The sequence below is a fragment of the Monodelphis domestica genome, chromosome 4 (genome assembly GCF_027887165.1).
Source record: "Monodelphis domestica isolate mMonDom1 chromosome 4, mMonDom1.pri, whole genome shotgun sequence".
Classification (NCBI taxonomy): domain Eukaryota; kingdom Metazoa; phylum Chordata; class Mammalia; order Didelphimorphia; family Didelphidae; genus Monodelphis; species Monodelphis domestica.
In genome coordinates this window covers 130143793-130165164 of record NC_077230.1, presented here as the reverse complement: position 1 = coordinate 130165164, position 21372 = coordinate 130143793, and the positions used below count along the sequence as shown (strand labels likewise).

The window sequence follows — 21372 nt, the reverse complement described above, 5'->3', positions numbered from 1 at the left end:
CTAAAAGATTTTATTTTTCTCAACTTCATTCTGTTCCTTATCCGGCTTAATCATTCCATCTCCTTCCCCTATTTCTATACTTTGATGTAGTTCTGATCTCATCTATGTTTGTCTTCCCTTCTACAATGAGTGATAGAGAACCTTACAAAATGTAAAATTAATTAATTTGATTATATCAATTTTAGGAAGAAATCAAAATTAGGAAGAAAGCAAAAAACTGGGAGAATATTTTTATGAAAAAACTCTGCGACAAAGGTTTAATTTCCAAAATATCTAAGGAATTAAGTCAAATTTACAAAAAATCAAGCCATTCCCCAATCAGCAAATGACCAAGGGACATAAATAGGCAGTTTTCATATGATGAAATCAAAGCTATCAATAAGCACATGAAAAAGTATCCTAAATCCCTCCTTATTAGAGAAATGCAAACTAAAACAAGTCAGAAGTATCACCTGATACCTAGCAAACTGACCAGAAAGATAGCAAAGTGATAAATGTTGGAGGGGCTGTGGCAAAATTGGGACACTAATACACTGTTGGTGGAGTTTTGAATTAGTTCAACCATTCTGGAGGGCAATTTGGAATGTGCAAAGGGCTTTAAAAGAATGCCTACCCTTTGACCCAGCCATACCAGTGTTGGGTTTGTACCCCAGAGAGATAAAAAGGAAAAATACTTATACAAAAATATTTATAGCCACACTTTGGCAAAAAATTGGAAAATGAAGGGATGTCCATCATTTGGGGAGTGGCTGAACAGATTGTGGTATCTGATGGTGATGGAATATTATTGTGCTGAAAAAAATAATGAACTGAAGGAATTCCATATGAACTCGAACAACATCCAGGAATTGATGCAGAGTGAGAGAAGAACCAGGGAAAAATTGTACACAGAGATGGATACATTATGGCAAAATTGAATGTAAGAAACTTTTCTACTAGCAGTAATGCAATGATCCAGGACAATTCTGAGGGACTTATGAGAAAGAATACTATACATATCCACAGGAAAAACTGTGGGAGCAGAAACACAGAAGAAAAACATGATCAATCATGTGGTTCAATGGGGATGTGATTAAGGTTTTGATGTTAAAAGATCTCTCTACTGCAATTATGAATAACTTGTAAAGAGGTTTTGAACAATGATACATGTATAGTGGAATTGCTTGTCAGCTTCAGGAGGTGAGAGAGAAAAGGGGTGGGGGGAAGTGCAATCATGAATCATGTAACCATGGAAAAATATTCTAAAGAAAAAAATAAAAAAAAATGAAATCACAACCCCTCCCTTTGGGCTGATCCTGTGTAATTCATCCATTTCCCTCCCAATAATTTGTCATTAGGTTTCCTCTTAGAGCTCTAGGGACATTATTCTGGATTGTCTGACATTGCTTGAATACCAGTGGAGCACATGGGTTAACTATAAGTTGTCCTTTGCTTTTGCTACTGGCCCCTCTTTTTTCTGGTCCTACATCTGTTAGATGTGATCTTTTATATCCCCCCAATCATAGGATTTAAAAAGAACTTAAAAGGTAATTTTTTAAACCCTTACCTTCCATCTAGGAATCAATACTGTGTATTGGTTCTAAGGCAGAAGAGTGGTAGGGCTAGGCAATAGGGGTTAAGTGACTTGCCCAGGGTCACACAGCTGGGAAGTGTCTGAGGCCAGATTTGAACCTAGGACCTCTCATCTCTAGGTCTGGCTCTCAATCCACTTAGCTACCCAGCTGCCTCCTCATAATTTTTTTTTAATCTGACTCTGAATAAAATTACATTCAAGTCATCCTGTAAATAGAGTAAAACTATAATTTTGCAAGTATCCAAGGAAATGTATGACTCTTTAAACTATGTTTTGCTTCAGTTAAAGTCTTTTTTTTTGTTTACTAAGATTTCTCCAGCCATCTCCAGATCAAAGTGAACTCTTCCTTCCTAAGTATTAGCCTAAAGTCTTTATGTTCAGAAGCACTACCTTGATATTAAATATGTTATTATAATAACATAGTTTTATATTATGTCTTGCCTTCTAAACTCTCATGTGAGTTCCTTGAGGTAAACGATGGGTTCTTTATGCTCTGTTATATCCCCCAAGAAATTATCTTGTACTTTCTAAGGCACCTAATAAATATTCTTTCATTAATCTTGGTAATACGGTCCAAAATCCCACAACCTAGGAAATATTCTTACTGCCCACTTTAAATCTTCTTATTACATTGTGAGACAATACATTACTGTTCATCCTTTAATGAATGCGAAACAAAAACTCACCTTCACTTGCATAATATCCATTAAAATACAGTTGATTTTTATTGAGGCTTTTTTAGTTGCTTTTCCATTTCCATTGTCTTCCTATATCTCATTTTATTACTACCTATGTATTCCTTCCTCAAAATTTCATTTTTCTGCAGATTTCCTAACTCAAATTAAACCTGTATAAATCTATATTTTTAAAACACTCATTGAGAAGAATTAGAATACACCTACTTCCTTTCATTCCCTTTTTGTTAATTGACTGGACTTTAAGGTACCCTGAATACACTAATCCTTTTGGATAGAACTAAGGTATCTTTAAAAAAATAATATATCTCGATGAGATGGAACAAAAAGTTAAATAACTAGAGCAAACAACTAGTTAAATCATTTTCAGGCCCCTTCTACTTAAATCAGTGCCATATCACTAGCAAACTCACAAAGGGTATGGAGAAATCCAATTTGATGTGCAGGTATAAGAGAAGAATCAGACATCCCACATATATTCTCACTTTGGTCTCTGTAGTCATCACAGGGGGAAAAAAAAGACTTGTCTCCAAAGATAAATTAACAGATCACCTACTGAAAACATAGTATGGATTTGGGGAGATGTGAACACTTTAATTTTATTGCAAGATAGTTGAAATTAATATTATTAGTCATTTTATAGGATTTTCAGTTAACATTAATAAAAAGAAAGTGGTCTTAATCATTTATCAAATATTCATACTCTCTTCTTGAAAGCTTCTCAGCATAGAAAGAGATAGAAGAGGAGGAAGGAGGGAGAGAAGGAAGAAAATCAGAGAAGGTATATCAAGAGAAGAAATGCTTCTTTCATGTTCCAGAAATTAATCATTGGGATAAACAGAAAAAAGATCCAGTTTCTTGATTTGAAGTTTGTTATTTCAATAGAGATGGTGAGAATTTGATATATCTTACAATATTAGGAACATATTTGAGAAAGAATCAAGACTCCAATTTTAATTTAGTCTTTTTGATAGAGATTGTTTTATACATAGATTAACATATTAAGACATAATAGTCTTTATATATATTTATATGTATATAACTATTTACCTTTACATTGAATGTCTGCTTTTTAACAATCTGAAACTGTGAAACTAGAGTATAAAATAATCCCCTTAAATAAGCCTTTCAGAAATCTGTGCAAAATTGAATTTCAATGCATTTTCTTGCAAACATCGATATTTCCCCCAAAACATAAGACTAGTATTTTTTGTTGATGTATTCCCTCATATATAGGATGAATTTACATTTATAATGGATGTTTTAGAGTTCCTGTGAAATGTTGCATCTATTCATCGCTCAGATATGCATCAGAATCCTTGCATTTGGATTATAATAACAATTTATAGGGCATTTTAGATTACATTGTGCATGTGATTGTTATTGGGTTGCAAGCTATGCATGTTTTTTTCAAGTTCTCATAACATTTGCTTTTGTAGTTTAAATGGATTTATTTATTTAAGAATTAAAAGAAGTCAGAATTAAAAGATTATAATATAGTGTGGCAAAGATAGTTTTCTTAGTAACTAAAACCAAAGTATAAGGAAAGAAACAAGAAATTAGAACTTACTTTGAAATCTTACCCTGTAGGCAGCTTAGGCATGAGAAAAACAAAATGAAATAGATGTTAGCCCTGGAAAGTTGAAATAATAATAAAAAAATAAACTTACTGATCAAATAATATCTGTGTGTGGTGCCATGTGAACTCTATAAGTTAAGAATTAATTTTTAATTTTTAAGTATTTCCAATGATTTTGTAATGAGATTTTTTAAGAAAAGGTTTTTTTGGTGTCTTTTTTTTTATATATATCACCTTTATTCTACTCTTTTAGCTCTCCATTTTACTAAGAAAACCAATTAAGTAAAACCAGTCAATACTGTGACTATGTCTGATATTGTATACAACATTCTGCTTTCCAAAGAATTTTCATTTATCCCAATGAAGCTATTGGTCTAGATCAGTGATGGGGAAGGCACACGTGCCAAAGATGGCACACAGAGAGCTATCTATGAACACTCAGCCATCTCCCTCCCCACCTCACAGCCCCCAAATTCATTACTAGAAAGGCATAGTGACCTGGGCAGAGCTGCTCCCCTCACCCTCTCCACTGTGCCTGATGACATTTTTTCACATACCCCACCCCTCTGCTCACAATCCAATGGGAGCACATAGTGGTTAAGGTGGGTAGCTCACAGGAACAGAACTGGAGGGGAGCAGAGCCCTTGGTGATTTTCGCTTGAGATATTACTTTGAAAAAAAAAAAGAAACATGGATTCTAAAACATAATTTAATCATGTCATTGGTAAAATATGTTTGTTTTGGCTAAATATTCACATTAATATCTAAAATAATACTATGTCCTTTTGCCACTCATTTGAATATGTACATTAAAATTGTCATTAAAAATTTCCAGGGTTAGGGGTTGTATAGTGTCATTTATATGACCAAATCATTGACTCCAGATTAGATTTTTTGAGAACCAACACCTGTTTTTAATTTTGACCAATTCATCCCTGGAAATATTTCAGTTCACTTTCATGGTCTCATTTGCAATAATCACCTTTTAATAAAAAGTTTTATCTGATGAAAGTAATTTCTGAAGACCCTTCTGCTATCATGCACCTATCTTGTATAAAATATCAGGGAAGTTATTTTGATTGTAATGAAATGTGATGTCTAAAAAATAAAGCCTCTAGGAATGCTTAATTAAAGGGAAAAATCTTTAATTAGTTAAAAGCTAAGTTTAGCTACACATTAGCAATATTCTCAGAGGACTGTGCAGAGGGAAAATATGTATGTGCTTATATTTCACCACTGAAACTTTCTCAATAATTTTATTTCAATAGAGAAGAGAGGGAAATATTAGATCATGAATTACCAGGAATCTTGACAAGACTGACAAGAGGGAAAATCTAAAAATCTGCCTTTAAAATTTTTTAAATTATCAAATATCTAGAATTTATTTTCACAATTTAATAACACATTTCACTTACATGTATATATTAGAACAAATATTAAATATTGTCTTAACCTTGTTTCTGTCACAAAGATCAAGAATATGTATTCATTTGTCCCATCACAATTTCCCTCTGGCTCATCTGTCCTTTATCCATTTGGGAATATGAAAATTTGGCACATTTCTGCTGAGTGGCTATCAACTCAAAAACTTGGACTCCCAACATAGACATATTTTATTTGCATAGTAAAGAACAATAAACTTTGTCTCCCCTCATGGACCCCCACAGATGTTCAGAATATTGTAATATCTTATCCATAGTAATATATTAAAAAGGAAACTTAGCAAAGGTAATAATTAAGAGTATTCAAGTACTTCATGTACTTAGTAATATGATCCTACTCATTGCTTCCAACAACCATTTTTCCATCACTGGTTTCCCCTTATCATTGATAACAGTATTAAACAGGATATTTAGAAAACACAGCACAATGCCAGATACACAATAAGTGTTTAATACATGTTTATTCCCTTTCCTTTTCCCTTTCAAATGCTCCTTGTGAACTATTTCCTCACTCATTGATGTGTAAGGGCTTTGCTTCTAACACTAGCACACCCTATACATTTATTATTGTTTTGTTTTCCATCCTCATCCTTCCAAATATGAATCTGATCATGCAAATTACTTGAGGTCTTACTGAGTCTAGAAAGCCCTCTCCTATTAGAGGAGAGACGAACAGGGAGTCCCTCATAGCCCAGACATTTGTGATTCAATGGGGATGGGGTACAACTTACTACAGTGATGAAAATTCATATTGCCACCACAAAAATCAAGAATTTTTACAACTTAACTTTTGCTTTTTCCTTCTGTAGTTATACATTTAAAAAGAGGCATAGAAAAATGAACCTAATCCTGACTGGTGATGCTGCAGTCTAGATTTATCTTCTATGAGTTTATTGTTCAAAATATTCTTCAGCATTCCACAAAAAATGTTATAGACCTTCTTCTGAAAGTTATCCTGTGTATATATCTCATTGTTCTCTTTAATAAAAATATTTTAATAGAACAAAGCAGAAAAGTAGGTTCAGCCTAATTCTTCAGAAAATGGGCAGTTCCATGAATTATATTCATCATGTGTTTTGAATTATAATTTTTATGTCATACTTCAGCTTTAATCAGAAGAAACTTTGTTTAATCCCTGACAAAATTGATTTAGAATAGAGTGTGTTAGCTCAACATGGCATATATATATATATGTGTATATATATATATATATTCATTCAAGTTAGATAAGATTACATAAGTCTAGCCAGTGATTAAAATGAGTATACTTCATATTTCAATATAGTTTCCTGTTGTACAGAGGTTCCTATTTTGTATTTTCTCATCAATTAAACTTCTGCATGTAATAGAATAGCAGTATTGGAATCAAAAGTCCTGTGTTCAAAACTCTGCCCTGACATTAGTAGCTTTGTGAAGTGGAGGGGGTTAAATTAAATTTTCTTTTTGTAATAAAAAAACAAACTATTTTTCTCTTCTCCCCCTAATCCATAGTCAATAAACTGAGATCCAAAAAGATATATATATATATATATATATCCTATGTTTATGTGTTTCAATATCCTAATGTTCCACTAATCAATCTTTCCAGTTTTAACTGGAATTAAATCATTTGAAGAATTACTTTTATAGCAGTTTGAGACATGATACTACTAGTGCCTGTACCCTTCAGTCTTATTTATTATTCTTTTTGACATTCTAGTCCTTTTTTCCTCTATATGAATTTTGTTATTTTTTCCTAGGTTTGTAATATAGTCTTTGTTTTATTGATATTGCATGGAAAATATAAATTAATTCAGGCAGTGTCATTTCTATTATATTGATTTGTATTACCCCTGAGCAATTAATATTTTTCTTTATATTTTATAATTCTTATATGTACCTTGATAGGTTATGTCCCCATGTATTTTGTATATTTTTTGTATTTAAATGTAATTTATTTTTCCATCACTTCCTTGCATATTTTATAGATATTATATAGAAATGCTGATAATTTGTATAGATTTTTAAGATATTACTCAACATTTATGAAGTTTATTGCTTCTCTACTTTTAAGTTGACTCTATAAGGTACACCATCATAATATCTGCAAAAAGTGATATTTTGATTTCTTCTTTGACAGTGTTTATTTACTGATAACAAGAAAATCACTTCATCCATTGAGGTCATTGTTCCTTATTTACATAAGGAAGTATTCATTGAATTAGATCATTTGATCATGAAAGCTCTTTCCAATTCTAAATTGTTTTGATATTTTAATAGACTTAATCAAGTCATCATGAAATAATAAAAAGAGAACAGAATTTGGAGTCATAGAACTTGAGTTCTAATCTTGGTTCAAATATTTACTACCTGGAAGACTTTGAACAAGTCATTTATTCCCTTTGGACCTCAGTTTCCTCCTCTGCAAAACTGATTTACATTTGATGAACTCTAAGATCTCTTCCAATTTTAAATCTATAATATATCTTTCTTTCTTTTTTCAAAAAAAGCATTTCTCTTTCATTTTTAAAATATGCATTTTACTTGCTCCTTTTTACCATATGTCCAATAGAACATAAAACTCTTTACAATGTCTATTTGTTCCTTTGTTTCTTCTCTCACAATTTATGTGTTTATTCACCTCATACATGTATATATACATATATATATTAATATATGTATTTAATATTCACTCAACCACTGAAAATATATTTGTGTCCTATTATGTATAAGACAATCTACCAGAATTTGTGAAAAATACAAAGTATAGGATAAAAATTTTTTGCTTCAAAATGTATGTTTATATATGCATATGAATACATATTATAATATTTATTGAGGAAAGATGGGGGGATTGAAAGACGAGGCGATAGGGAAGGTTTGTAGCAGGGTATGGAGGAGTTTAAGGGAGAGAGGGAATATTGCTGCTGTTGAGGAAAAGGTGACATGCCCCCTGCCGAGAGGCAGCAGCAGGAGTCTGATAAGGACCTTTTGTCATTGAATGACTGAGCTGATGTTCAGCTCCCTCTATGCCCAGAAAAAATAGTCTACTTATCTGACTGTGATATTCTAATAAGATAAATTTTAATAACCAGTTTGGATTGGAGAGATATCAGGTAAAAAGGGAAGAGGGAGGTCCCTAAATAAAGTTAGAGTCTTTCTCAGCTTTATGAGATGAGGCCAGATCTCACAGGCTGGTGGAGGGTTTCTCCTACTCTTGTCAACCACTATATCTGTCCTAGTTTTGTCAATTTCAGAATCTTAGCAGTTGACAGAGAGCAACAAGAACAGTTCTAACATTCAGAGCTGGTTAGGCCTGTGTCTTCGGGCTGAACAGAGTAGAAGCACTCCTAATCCAGACTGGGAAGCCAACACTCCTCCCACCTCCAACACCAGGAAGGAGGTAAAGCTGGCAGGAAGGAAGTGCTAGTCACAAGACCCAACTGCCACTACCAGTTGCCCCTTCCCCCATCAACTGTCCCTCTTGACAATTTCTTCTCTCTTGATATTCCCACTCAACACAGTGGCAGAAAGTTCAGAACTTATTTCTAGTTTCCTTTCCACAATCGGCCCCTTTTTTTTGTTGTGACCTTCCGAAGGTCACTTATTTTTATTATGATTACCAATTTACTAAATCTAAGGAATTCTATGCAGGAAAGTTTGAGTAAGGGAAGTTTTAGGATTTTACAATAAATTCAGTACAATAAATGTCTGAACAAAACCATTACAAGAAATTTGATTCTTAGTGCTAATACTATTTACTCTTGCTAAGTTAACTAAAACAAATAGATTTCCTATTTTATATATATATATATATGTATATATTATTTGCAGACTATCTTATATATATATATATTTCCATTAAACACAATTTCAGCATCAGCTTTACAAAAAAACAATTAAGTATACTATCTGCAAATGTAGTTTAAGTCTACTCCTCTGTATAACTGTCTATGCTATGTATAACAATTTACTCCTAATCTATTCCATATTATATTATATATAATATCTATCTAAGTCTTTATATTATAACTATAATCTAAGTCTCTTTTCTAATCTATAACCTAATATTATGTAAAACATATATACATGCTATGCTAAATATTTACAGACTCTATCACTATGTTACTAACCTAATTCTAGTATATAGATTATTTATAGAGATTATTTACATATAATACAATAATATACATTTTTCCACATCCTGATGTCAGTCAAATAGAAATATCTATTTATCTTTTTATTTGCCTAAGACCTTATGGAACTAACTATATAAATATTTACAGTTGCATAAATACAATTTCAGACACTTGTTTATTTAAACAAGGTCTCCCAATATGTCCGTTTGTGATTTTGTGTTTTGTGTCTAATAGTGTTGTGTTTAATTAATACTTATCAAGTTTCTTCAGATTCCCACTTCTCATGTTGACTGATGGATCTCTTCTTTCTTCCAAGTGATGTAGTGATGCATGCTATTTCCCTAATATGTGAAATTACTTTTGTTTTATTATTTCAACACACTCAGTCTTACATATAAGTCTCGTTTTCTATCTGTCCTCTTCTATAAACAAATTTACAAAATTCAAAGTCTTAGCTGTCCATTTCAGCTTTTTCTCTTTGTTTCTTATCTCTAGCAGCTTTTCTTTGGTGCTTTTCCTCTGGGCTGGTTTAAAATCTTTTCCTCTGGGATACTTTTCTCTGGGCTGGAAAATTGTCTCAAGCATTATGTGTCACTGCTATTTCTTTGTGGTGTATTTTTTCTGTTAATCACTTTTTGTTTTTATTTCTCAGCACTATCTTTTGTCTAATTATCTTCTATGTCTGTTACAGCAATGTTGAATTTTTTCTGGTTTTACATGGGAACAGTGAAACCATGAGTCTTTCCCTGCAATTTTCATAGCTGTTGGGATGGTAAGCAATACTTCATGTGGTCCAATCCATTTTATGTCTTTAGCCAATTTTCTATTGAAATTTTTTAAGCATACTATGTTTCTTGGTTTGATGTTGTGCAAATTGTAATCCAGGGGTACTGTTTGTTGTAGCAAGCCCATTTCATGCAACTCTGCTATTCTTGTCTGTAAAGCTTGTATATATTTTGTTAATTGAGAGTCTAGTTTGTGAGAAGTTCTATGCCAGAGAAAGGAAGATGTGATAGGATCATTATGTTGTTTGCTTCTTCTTCTGTTTGTTTTCTATCAGGTATATGATTTTGTTGTACTGCTAATTTAGTGTCTTTTTCCTCATACTCATGCTTTTCATAAAGTTCATGATAATTCTTGACTCCCAATGCTGCCAGCATTTCTTCTAATGAGATTGTGTAGTTTATGTCCTTAACTAACTCTTCTGACAGGATCATTTGTTCTTGATGTGAGTTGTTAATATAATCATTTGTCTCCCCCTCTTGTGAAGCTTTGTGATCTTGATTGTAAAGATTGATATATTCATAATATTCTTGGTTTTCTTCATTTTCTGAATCAAACATCATTGAATATAGTGATTCTGTGTGATTCGTTCCTTGCACTGACTCTTGCTTGGTGATTTGGCTGTCTTCAGGAGATGTTTTTAAAACAGATTTAGTTGCACCTGTATTGATAAGAGATGGGTAGATCTCATTACCCACTTTTATCATGACCCTTGTTTCTGTGTTCTCATTTTGTTGGCATACTTGGACCATAGGTGCCTGTATTTCTATTTTGTTCAAATCCCAGTTTCGTTCTTCAGCTACAGAATTTTCTTGTTGCTTTGAACATGCATTTTGCAATCCATCATCAGTTTGCAATGGAATTGCATTATCATGAAGACTTAAGGATGGCATAATAATGTTTGTGTTTGCTTTGTCTTGTGCAATTACTATTGGTTGGAATTCTTCTGCATAAGGATTTAAGGTTGACTTTTCTATTGTCATGGGTATTCTCTTTTGTAATATCATCCCTGCTTTCAGTGTCATTGTCTCCAGGAGATCTGCTAATTTGAATGTCCTCTGTTATTTCATTTTCCTCCCCAATGGACCCTTCTGTCATTTGCTCATGTGCTTCAATTAATTCATTTGCAGTTTGTTTAGAATCTTTATAATCATCTACTATTTGTGTTGCATATGATTCTGTTTTTGGTTTTATACTTTGTTTCTAAAGTATATTCATTCCTTTCTGCTAAGTTACTTTTGTCTTGTGCTGAGAAATGTTGCAAATCATTGTTGCTTTGATCTAATCATTCATGTTCTTTGCTTTTTAAGTCATAATGTCCTAATAAGTTTAAGGTTTGTATATTATAGACTGTTGTCTGTTCTGTTCCTTCTTCTTTCTTTGTAGCTTGTTCCACTGTTCCAAAAATTTTCCCTTTTTGATGTTACCCCATGCACCTGGATTCATAACTGACTTTGTTTGACAATACCTGAGACTACTTGTGAATAATGTGGTTTCGTTCCTTGTTGGATGTATCTCTACATGGTTTCTAAATTCGGTACTTGCAATGAATTCTTGCAATTACAATTACAACATTTTGTATTTGTGTATTATTGCTGCTATAATTTATATTGCTTTTCCAGGACCTCTGTTTGTTATTAGCTTGGACTAATTATGCCTTTAAATAACAGTCTTGAACCAGGTGACCCATTTTCTCACATAGGAAACATTTGGGTACATTTCTCATTTGATTGCTTTGTGTGTAATGTCTTGTTGGTTTGTATGATTGCAGAATGGCTAGATTTTTTATTTCTTTATGTTTCATTGAGCTATTTGCCTCCTTGAGCTTGGCTTTAAGCTCTTTTATTATTTCATCCTTTTCCTCTAGGATTTCTTTATGACCTGTGAATATATAAGTTGCAGTTTTTCTTAAATCTTCCAGACTTAGTGTTTCCCAGCCTGGGCAGTGTTTAAAATATGATCTAATAGGTGTGTTACTTCCTTTCACAAATTGTCTCCTTATGTCTTTGTCAACGTGACCTTCCCTCTGGGGGAAAACTCTCCTGTGTCAACATGGAAATCTAGAAAACCCCAGTTTATTTAGTTGGGAGGTAGAAACCCCAGGTTTTGATCTTGTCACAGGAGAGTTTTCTCCCTGAGGGAAGGTCCCACTTTGCCAGACAATAGATATCCACTTCAGTTTTGGCGCAGTAGATAGCAGTAGATAGCACATCAGTCTCACAAGCTGAAGGTCCTGAGTTCTATCCTCTATCCTCAGAAGGAGGGTGTGATATACTGGGAAAGGCTTCTGGAGACAAAAGAGCTACTTGACTTTGGATGGGGTCTACCTCCCACCTGAAGTGGATATCTATTGTCTGGCAAAGTGGGACCTTCCCTCAGGGGGAAAACTCCTGTGACAAGGTCAAAAACTAGGGTTTTTACCTCCCAACTAAATAAACTGGGGATTTCTAGATTTCCACGTTGACACATTGGAGATTTTTGCTCAGTTAAATTTTCAAATCCAAGCACATCCTCTGCTACTTCAATCACTCTATTGAGGAACTTTGATGGATGTCACCCACTTTCCTGTCTCAATTTCTCAAATTGTCCCCAAGTGTCTATTCTTTTTGAAAAACTTTTCATTGCCTCTAATAGATATTCTCTGATCTTTCTTAGATAACATACATTTTCATTATTAGATAATTAAGTCTGTTCCTTCCTCTGATCATGATGTTAAATTTGGATTGTTTCTAGTTTCATCAATGAATTGTTGTTTTTCCCATTTTGAAAATAATTCTGAGAGAAGAATTTCAGTGTCCTGGAAATCTGGATCATAAAACCTAATTGCCCTTTTAAATTCTTTTAAACACCTCATCGGTTCTGAAAACCAGGAAGGCATCTATTTTTTCAGACTTTCGAGGTCAGCTGTTGTAAATGGTTTATGTGTTTTAATATGAATTATGCCGCTATCTGGTTGTAGGCTTGTTTGATCTCTTAGTGGCAATATTGGTATTCCACCTTCAGCCCCATCTGTATTTTCTTGTTTAACTACATTGTTATTTTTAGGTATGTCATGTTGTGTGTTAATACCTTTGCCACATTGTTTCTTCTCAGTCAGTTGCTTAATCATTTGCTTTAGTTGCATCATCTCCTCCCTCATGACTAAAATTGTCAGAGCCATTTCATTGTCTCTTGCTTTTTTTCCATAAATTAGATGCACACCTTTTTTTAGGGCATAGTATAATTGAATTAAGAAGAATAATGCTCCAGCATATGTGGGAATGAATGAAATCAAGCGATACATACTTATATTCAGCCATTGTAAACTTTTTATAGATCCTTAGCAGAAAATAAATATAATCTAGAATCTTGACAAAAAATAAGTTGTAAAACACATAAAAAAAAATGTCCAATACAGGCTAGATAACCCACGGCAAGGAATAGTTTTTTTGCCGTCTTGTATCTTGAAAAGCCTTTTGCAACAGAAAAATGTTTTTATGTCTGGCCCTTTTAGAGTTGCCTCCTCCCTTCAGGAGGAGTGGTTTCTTTTGGCTGAGGTGTTACTAGGCAGATTAGTTGCACTCAACACTGCTCTCAAAATGGCTGCTTTCCACAGTCACACAGGCTTTTGAAATGTATGTAGGCCTGATTTCTCTCAAGCTTCTCTGACACCTCCAACACCAGGAAGGAAGTACAGCTGGCAGGAAGGAAGTGCTGGTCATTCTAGTTTCCTTTCCACAATATATGCACACATGAGATATACCAATTTAAAAAAAAATTTAACTTGTAATATCTTAATATCATATATTATATATACATATATATACATATATATGTATATTATCCATGTGTTCATTAATAAACATCCTGGAGTACAAATTTAATTTATATAAAATTATATGAGTTGGTAAGACAAAATTAATATAGTAAAAACAACAAGGGTCTATTAAATATTCACTTCTTTCCTGGCCCCCCAGCTGCTATAATGTACCCTGTTATCTTCCATTTACTATGTATGAATCGTGTATGTACCTATTTATATACATGTTGAATCCTCAAGTAAAACTTTCATTATTTAAAGGTAGGAACAGTCTTTCCCCTTCATTTGGATACCCACTACTTAGCACAGTGCTTTGCATAAAGTAACTGCTTATTGAAAGTTTGTTGGTTTCATGGTCAAAGAATTAGTTCTTTTAGTGTTTTAACCATTCATTTGGCTCCTAAACTGTAGATAATTATGAGCTTTTTGTTTTTCTATTCTGTCTTTTTTGGGCATGTATCTATTCTCTCTTATTGTAGGTTAAAATACTTGTTGGGAAAGCAAAATGACCATAGTTTCCAAGCTCAAATTCAGGACAGATGTTCCCACAAGAGGTATTCTTTTTTAAAAGTATTGATAGAAGTGAATTTTCTTTTCTTGTCATTATCCTTTGGAATTAAGTCATATGGCTGCTATAGTTATCTTATATTTAATAATGGAAGGGCATCATTTTGTAACTGAGACACGGAGATGAGAAATGACATGATCACAATAACAAAAATAGTAAGTAGCAGTGCTGGGAATTGAACTGAGATCCTATGATTTTTAAAAAAAAGCATGCTTTTGTCTATAGTATGCTATTACCCATATGGTTTATTTGTTGAGATCTACACATAGTGACCTCTTGATAATGCCAAACAATGATTGATGATGAGGAACCAGCTTCACAGAGGATGTGGAATTTAGATTGGTCCTTGAAGGATGAATTGGATTTGGATAAAAAGAAAGGGAGGACTTCCAGGTCTGTGGAATATTGAGGGCAATGTAATAAAGACCAAATTGAATGTAGAGTATGTGAAGGACAAGAGAAAGATTAGTTTGACTATAGTATACAATATGTTAATTTTTAAGAAAGTTTTAAAAATACCACTAGACTTTTATAATGACCTACCTATATCTAATTTTTCTCCTTTCAGATTCTTACAAATGTTCTGATAATATAATAAACATTAGCCAAATTACCATTGGAATATTACCTCAAACCTTTGCCCTTTCACATGAACAAATTCTCCTTCAAAGTGCTCTCCTTTTCCAAAAAAAAAATTGTTAGAGAAAAACAAAATGTTAAATCTGTTATAATTTCTCCTTGGAAATCTAGTGATTATGTCAATTGTGTTTATTTAATTGTAGTTGTTTTAGCAAAGAATTATCTTTGTATCCTACAGCAATTTTGTTAAAATCTGTTGTTTTCCACATTTTTGTTCTTCTTTTATTCTAGTCTTTACCTAAAACCCCCCCAAAAGCCAAGAACAAGAAGCTCAAATATAATGAATTTCTTATTAAATCTTTGGCAAATAATTTTTAAAATCGAAATAAAACTTTCAAAATATGTGTAGTAAAAGCTTACTCTATGAGAATGCTGTATTGGTGGCATAATAGAGGAAGAATAGTATAAATGAAATCATAAATATTAAGTTTTAATGCTGACTTATTGGTTGTGAAGTTTTCAACAAAGCACTCATCTACTCTGTAACTCCATATCTTCATCTCTAAAATAACAGATATGATCTGAAATTCTTCTCTTCCAATTTGTCTAACAAATATGTGTGTATGTGTATCTATCTATCTATCTATCTATCTATCTATCTATCTATCTCTGTTGTGATACAGGAGTGACTTCCAACACAGGGATAATTTTTCCTCAATTACTTTTAAATAATAATGCTATACTTATTAGATTGGGCAGGTAAGTGGTACAACAGATAAAGGTCCATGACTGAAATTAGGGAAGACTCATCTTCTTTAGTTTGAATCTGGACTCAGACATTTACTAGCTGATTAAATCTTAGAAAGATACTTCACTGTATTTGCCTTAGTTCATAATACATCAAATGAGCTGAAGAAGGAAATGGCACACCACTGCAGCACTGTCTTTGCCAAGAAAATGCCCAAATGTGATCACATAGAATTGGACATGATGAAAATGACTTAAAAACATCAAAAAAAAAAAACTCTTTGAGTTCATTTTCCTATAGTTTACATAATCAGACAACATTAGTGGTGACATACCATTCAATCCTGGGTTGTTTTTTATAAAATAAATATAACCTATTGAGACCCTATAGACCAAAATACTTTTAGAAAGGACCAGAGAATTTAGAGCAAGAAGACAAGTAGAATCTGGACAGTTTGTTTTTCAGGTGAAATTGAAATATATATATTAAGTATCATGAAATGTCTTATTAATCCCAGTGAAACATTGTAATAAAGGATACTAGGGGTGTATTTGATCTATACTGGATGGCTAATGGATCAAGATTTTGCCTACCCTCCTCCCTCAAATGCCACCCATTTTTCATCCCTCTCCCACCTGCCTCCCTTTCCCTCCCCCCTTTTAGTCAGTCACCTTCTAAGTAACTCAAGGTGAAACTATGAGGTTTAGAGAAGATACTCTTCTTTCTCTTTTCTCAAGTAAGGAGGTTTATTGGGGAAGACAGAACAAGGATGGAGGATGAGGTAAAAGGGATGGGGTTTTCCCTAGGCTATACAAGGAGTTAGGAGGGTATTGGGAAAATGGCAGTTCAGTCACAACTGTGACACAAAGTCTGTCTGGGAGTCACTAGCAGGGACAGTCGGAGAGAGATAAAAGGACAAATATTTTTCTTCTTTTTTCTTCTTCAAACTCAAATCTCAGGTTCAGCCACCACCATCAGCCACACTAGCCAAAAGTTAGTTCAAAAGCTTCTCCCCCAGCTCCAGAAGCCACAAGGGTCTCTCAGCTTCAGGTCAGAAGCTAAAAGGGGTCCAGTCAGAAACCTCTCAGCCTGGCTCAGAATAATATCTCAGTTCAGCTGCTGACTTGGCTCCAACTGCTTCTCCTGGGAACATTCCAATGGAATGCTACCTTTTGATTGACAGATGATGTCCTTTGCTTTGTGTTGCATGCTTGGCTTGCCTTGCAAATTCTCTCTTTTACAACATTGATTGTTGAGTACTCTTCAAGTCATTAGTGTCATCATTCTGAACAACACTTGGAGTGGTATAATCTTGTAAATTAAATTACATTAGTGATTGTAGTGATGAATATGATGATGGCAATGATAGATAACATTTATAGAGTGCTTTATGTATATGGTATCTCACTTGATCTCCAAAATAAACCTTTAAAATAGATTCTGTTATTATCCCCAATTTTAGATGAAGATACTAGAGCTAAGAGATATCAAGTAACTTCACCTGGATCACACAGGTAATAAGTAAGACAGGATTGGAACTCAGATTTCCGTAATTACAAGTCTAGTATTCTATGTTCTATGGTATCTTTTCTATTACTTCAAAATATTGTCTATTAAAGATTCAGAAAGTGCAATTTTCTTGCCATTTGCCCCTTTTATGAAATAACTGTGATGATCTGATAGTTTCAATATTCTAGGCTTTACTCTAATTTAAAAGTCCCATGTTCAGAAATTTCAAATTTCTACTTGGTAAATAATTTGGAAGAAAAAAAAAATAACAAGATTTGTCACTGCTGTGTGATCCAAATGAATGTAATTACTGATTAATCAGAACTGTTAGTGAGTGTGAATGAATGAATGCTCTAATGTGAATATTGTAAATGTTGACTCCCTGGTCTCTCTTGAAAACAAGCTGGCTCAGGCAACTTAATGAGGTTTTCCTGGAGTGTGTACAAATTTTAAATAATTAAAATTAAATTGAATCAGAGTCCTTTGTAATTATAACTGAGATGGCATCGTTATCATCTGGGCAGTCCAAGAGGTAGGGACCAAATTGAGTCTTTCATTGAATTTAATATTAGAATCCTATTTAAAATGTGAAAAGAAATTTGGTTTCCTGAAACATGTCTGCGATATTGTAACACAGGAAGCCCCTACTAACAGTTGATGTTCTTATGCTTACATTTATATAATGAAAATTTATTTTTATTCCTAATAAGACTCCTATGAACAACCATTCTGATAAAGATTTTTTTTTAACTAATGAGAGGGAAATAATCTTTTTAATTGTATGGTCCAGAACTTTTACAATTCTACAAGTGCAACTATCCTTACTCCATAATTCCTATGGCACCTTAAGACAACTGACACTTAATCATATTCAAATTATCAGAATGTGACTAGGATCATAGAAACAGAAGTCAGTTCTAATTTGATATGTCCATGGAAGGGTAGAGAAGCAACCAGAAATAATAAATCTCTCCAGTATCAATCAGAAAAAAAATACATCTTGTACTAAAAACCACAACAGATTTTTGTCTATATTATCTGCGTCATTAAGATTTCTGCTTGACTTTGGCTTTAGAGATATAGTCAAAAGGGGAAAAAAAACAAATAATATACTCAAATACAACTGCATATATGTTTCTGTGGCAAAAAAGTTGTCTTTAAAACTCTTGGATTCTATCTTAAAACCACATGAAAATCTTAACTTCTCCAGGAAATATGTTCTGATTAAACCCATATTTACTTTTATTTTATTGTTTTAGTATTGATTTTAAAATAATTTCTGTATGAGGAAGTCCCCACCAAGCATATTTTAAACTCCCAGTTGACATAGAAAAAAGACAAGACGGGAACTTTGTGAGTGACATGGAAAGTCCTAATTGAAATCCTAAACATCGTCAAGGTACTTTCCTTTGCAACTATGTCATCTATGTCATCATTGACCCAAATAGCAGAGTATGGCAAAGCACTTTAAAATGGTAAAAAGACTACACTTATGTTCAGAGAAAATCCCACTGACATGATAAAGGACTTTGACCTTAGAAATTCCCCTTAGTTTGAAAGGCTTGTAACATTTCACCCAGGAATTAGAGCATTCCTTCAATACTAGCAATGCCCTTTGAGATCTTCAAGCACCCTTCCTCTTCATTTCTGTTATGTTTAGGTATAATGCTAAGGATCCATTTACCATGAAATGTCAGAGGCCTAGGGAGCCATCTTGGCAGGCTTGTGGGTAAGGGAGGGTTTCTTCAGCAAATCAATGTCTGCCCCATAGTTAGTGTTTATTGATTGGTTGATGGGTTAAACTGAAGTATACTGATTCCCAAGGATGATGGAAATGAGATCTTACAGTTTAGGAAGATACCATAGAGTAAATAGTAAGAAGTACTGTTCTGAAGTAAGTGATCCATCTCTGAAACCATAGAAACATTCCAAAGAAGACTATGTCACAGTTTGTCCTTTTGTCATAGAAGTCCATCCATTATTCTGTGCTTAGTGGAATACTTTGTCCTTTGAGTCTCAAAAGTGAGATGACTTATCATAAACTAACTTATAATGTAAAATTTACCAATGCTTATTTATATGACAAGTGCCCATTAATTGACATCAGTTACTGTGCAAATTATCTATCAGTCAGCCAGTCAGTCTATAAGGATTTCTAAAAGATATATGTATGTATGTATCAACTCAGCTATCTAAAAGCCTAGCAGCAGTTCCTTTGCTGTTCCTCTGGGGGGAAATGCTGATTCTCATTCTCTCTCTCTGTCTCTCTCTGTCTCTCTGTCTCTCTATCTCTCTGTCTCTGTCTCTGTCTCTCTCTGTCTCTCTCTGTCTGTCTCTCTCTCTCCCTCTCTCCTTTTCTCTCACTTGTTAACAATTCTGTCAGTCATATGAAGGTTATAGTAGTCTGCATGTAGAAAGAACTCTAATTCCAGAGTGTCAGGGTTAGAATTGAATTCAATTTTCAATTCAGATAAATAGGACTGGAAATATGCTTCTGCCATTTCACTTTGGAAGCCCATTAGAAATAAGAAACATACCCTAGGAAGAAGTCTTAATCTCCAAGGAATAATCTGACTTTTCTATTTTCAAATGCTAAAGAATTATTTTCCCAATTTTTCTTAGAAACATTGGTCATCTAGCAAGTAAGACATTTGACTCTGTCATTTTAACCTAGTCTTTCCTCTTAATATCTGCTTCTTCTAATAACAATGCCATGCAGTTGTATAGTGCTTTGATGTATATGGCATACTCATTCATAGTAAGAGTAAGCAATCACCAATAAAAAGTCTGTATTTTCCATTGTTGTCCTTGAAATAACCAAATAACTGTTTGAATGCCTTCAGGAAACTAAGAATACTTCCTGTATTGAACTTAGGGATGTAGGCGGATGAGACTCATGGAATGGTGAGGGTAGGCATTTAGATTGCAATTTGAATCCAAGAGTATATCCGCATTTGGAGTATTAGACTAATGTCTTTTTGCATACATAATAATCTCTCAGTCAAAGATATGAGAGTGGATAGATGAGAAAATGGAAAGGGGTAGAAAGAACGGGGAGAAGAGGGAGAAAGAAAGAGACAGAGAGATAGAGACAAATTAGATCAGGAAATTACAATCTCAAAGGATATCTTTATAACACTTTAGCCTAAAATTCCAAAATAATAATCTTATAGTTTCATTTCCTTTAAAAAAAATCCAGTAATGATTTTGTTGTCATAGTGAACTGCCAAAGAGGGAACTCCCTCTCTACGTACAGATCATCATAACTTGGTCTATAACTTACCATAGAGTGTCTTCCTTGTGTTCATACAGAGATTATGTCTTGAAGGCAGTACTTAAACTCATGTTTGCCTGAATCAGTTCCTGCTTTCACTCTCCTACTCTGCCTCTATTTCACCTGTGCCAACAACATATAAACACAGGTAGCTAGATGGACAGTTGCACATAGCACTGTAAATCAAGAAGTCTTGAAATCAAACTCTTTCTCCTAAACTTGCTGAGACACTGGGGAAATCACACTAAGCCTTACTTTCTTGATCATTAAAGTAGGGATGACAAAAGTACCTTCTTCACAGGGTTGCTCTGGAAAGCAAAAGAAACCGCATTGATAAAATAATTTTAAGATATAAAAAAGAACAATATGTTAACCATTAAATATACTCAACTGCATATGTACTTCAATTGAATATTTCAGAAAATAGCATGTCAAAACGTGGAATACATTTGGTTTAGCAATGTGAGGAGATTTGATAGTAAGAGCCTTTCTAGTCAGACTGTTGCTGAAAGAGTAACTCTTAGGAATTATTCTTACTGATTGTAGTATAGCTGAAAAGTCCTTTTGTTAAAGAACCCAGTACTGACTTTTGTTAAAGTTTCATTGGTAAATAAAAAAGAATCAGTGAGAATCCTATCCAGAATATTTCTCCCCCCTCCCCACCTCTGTCTCTCTGTATCTGTCTGTCTCTCACATACATACACA

The 21372-nt window shown here is 33.5% G+C and overlaps 1 protein-coding gene and 1 long non-coding RNA gene across 8 annotated transcripts in view; one reads left to right on the top strand and one right to left on the bottom strand.

Annotated features, from left to right (window-relative positions):
* Nucleotides 1–21372, top strand: part of NCKAP5 (NCK associated protein 5) — a 1174517-nt gene that overhangs the window by 743629 nt on the left and 409516 nt on the right. The window lies entirely within an intron of this gene.
* The window catches only part of LOC130454084 (uncharacterized), a 113513-nt gene that overhangs the window by 60705 nt on the left and 31436 nt on the right, over nt 1–21372 (bottom strand). Inside the window, exon 3 of the long non-coding RNA XR_008911759.1 lies at nt 20677–20790. This is a non-coding gene — a long non-coding RNA (uncharacterized LOC130454084). The remainder of the gene's footprint in view (nt 1–20676; nt 20791–21372) is intronic.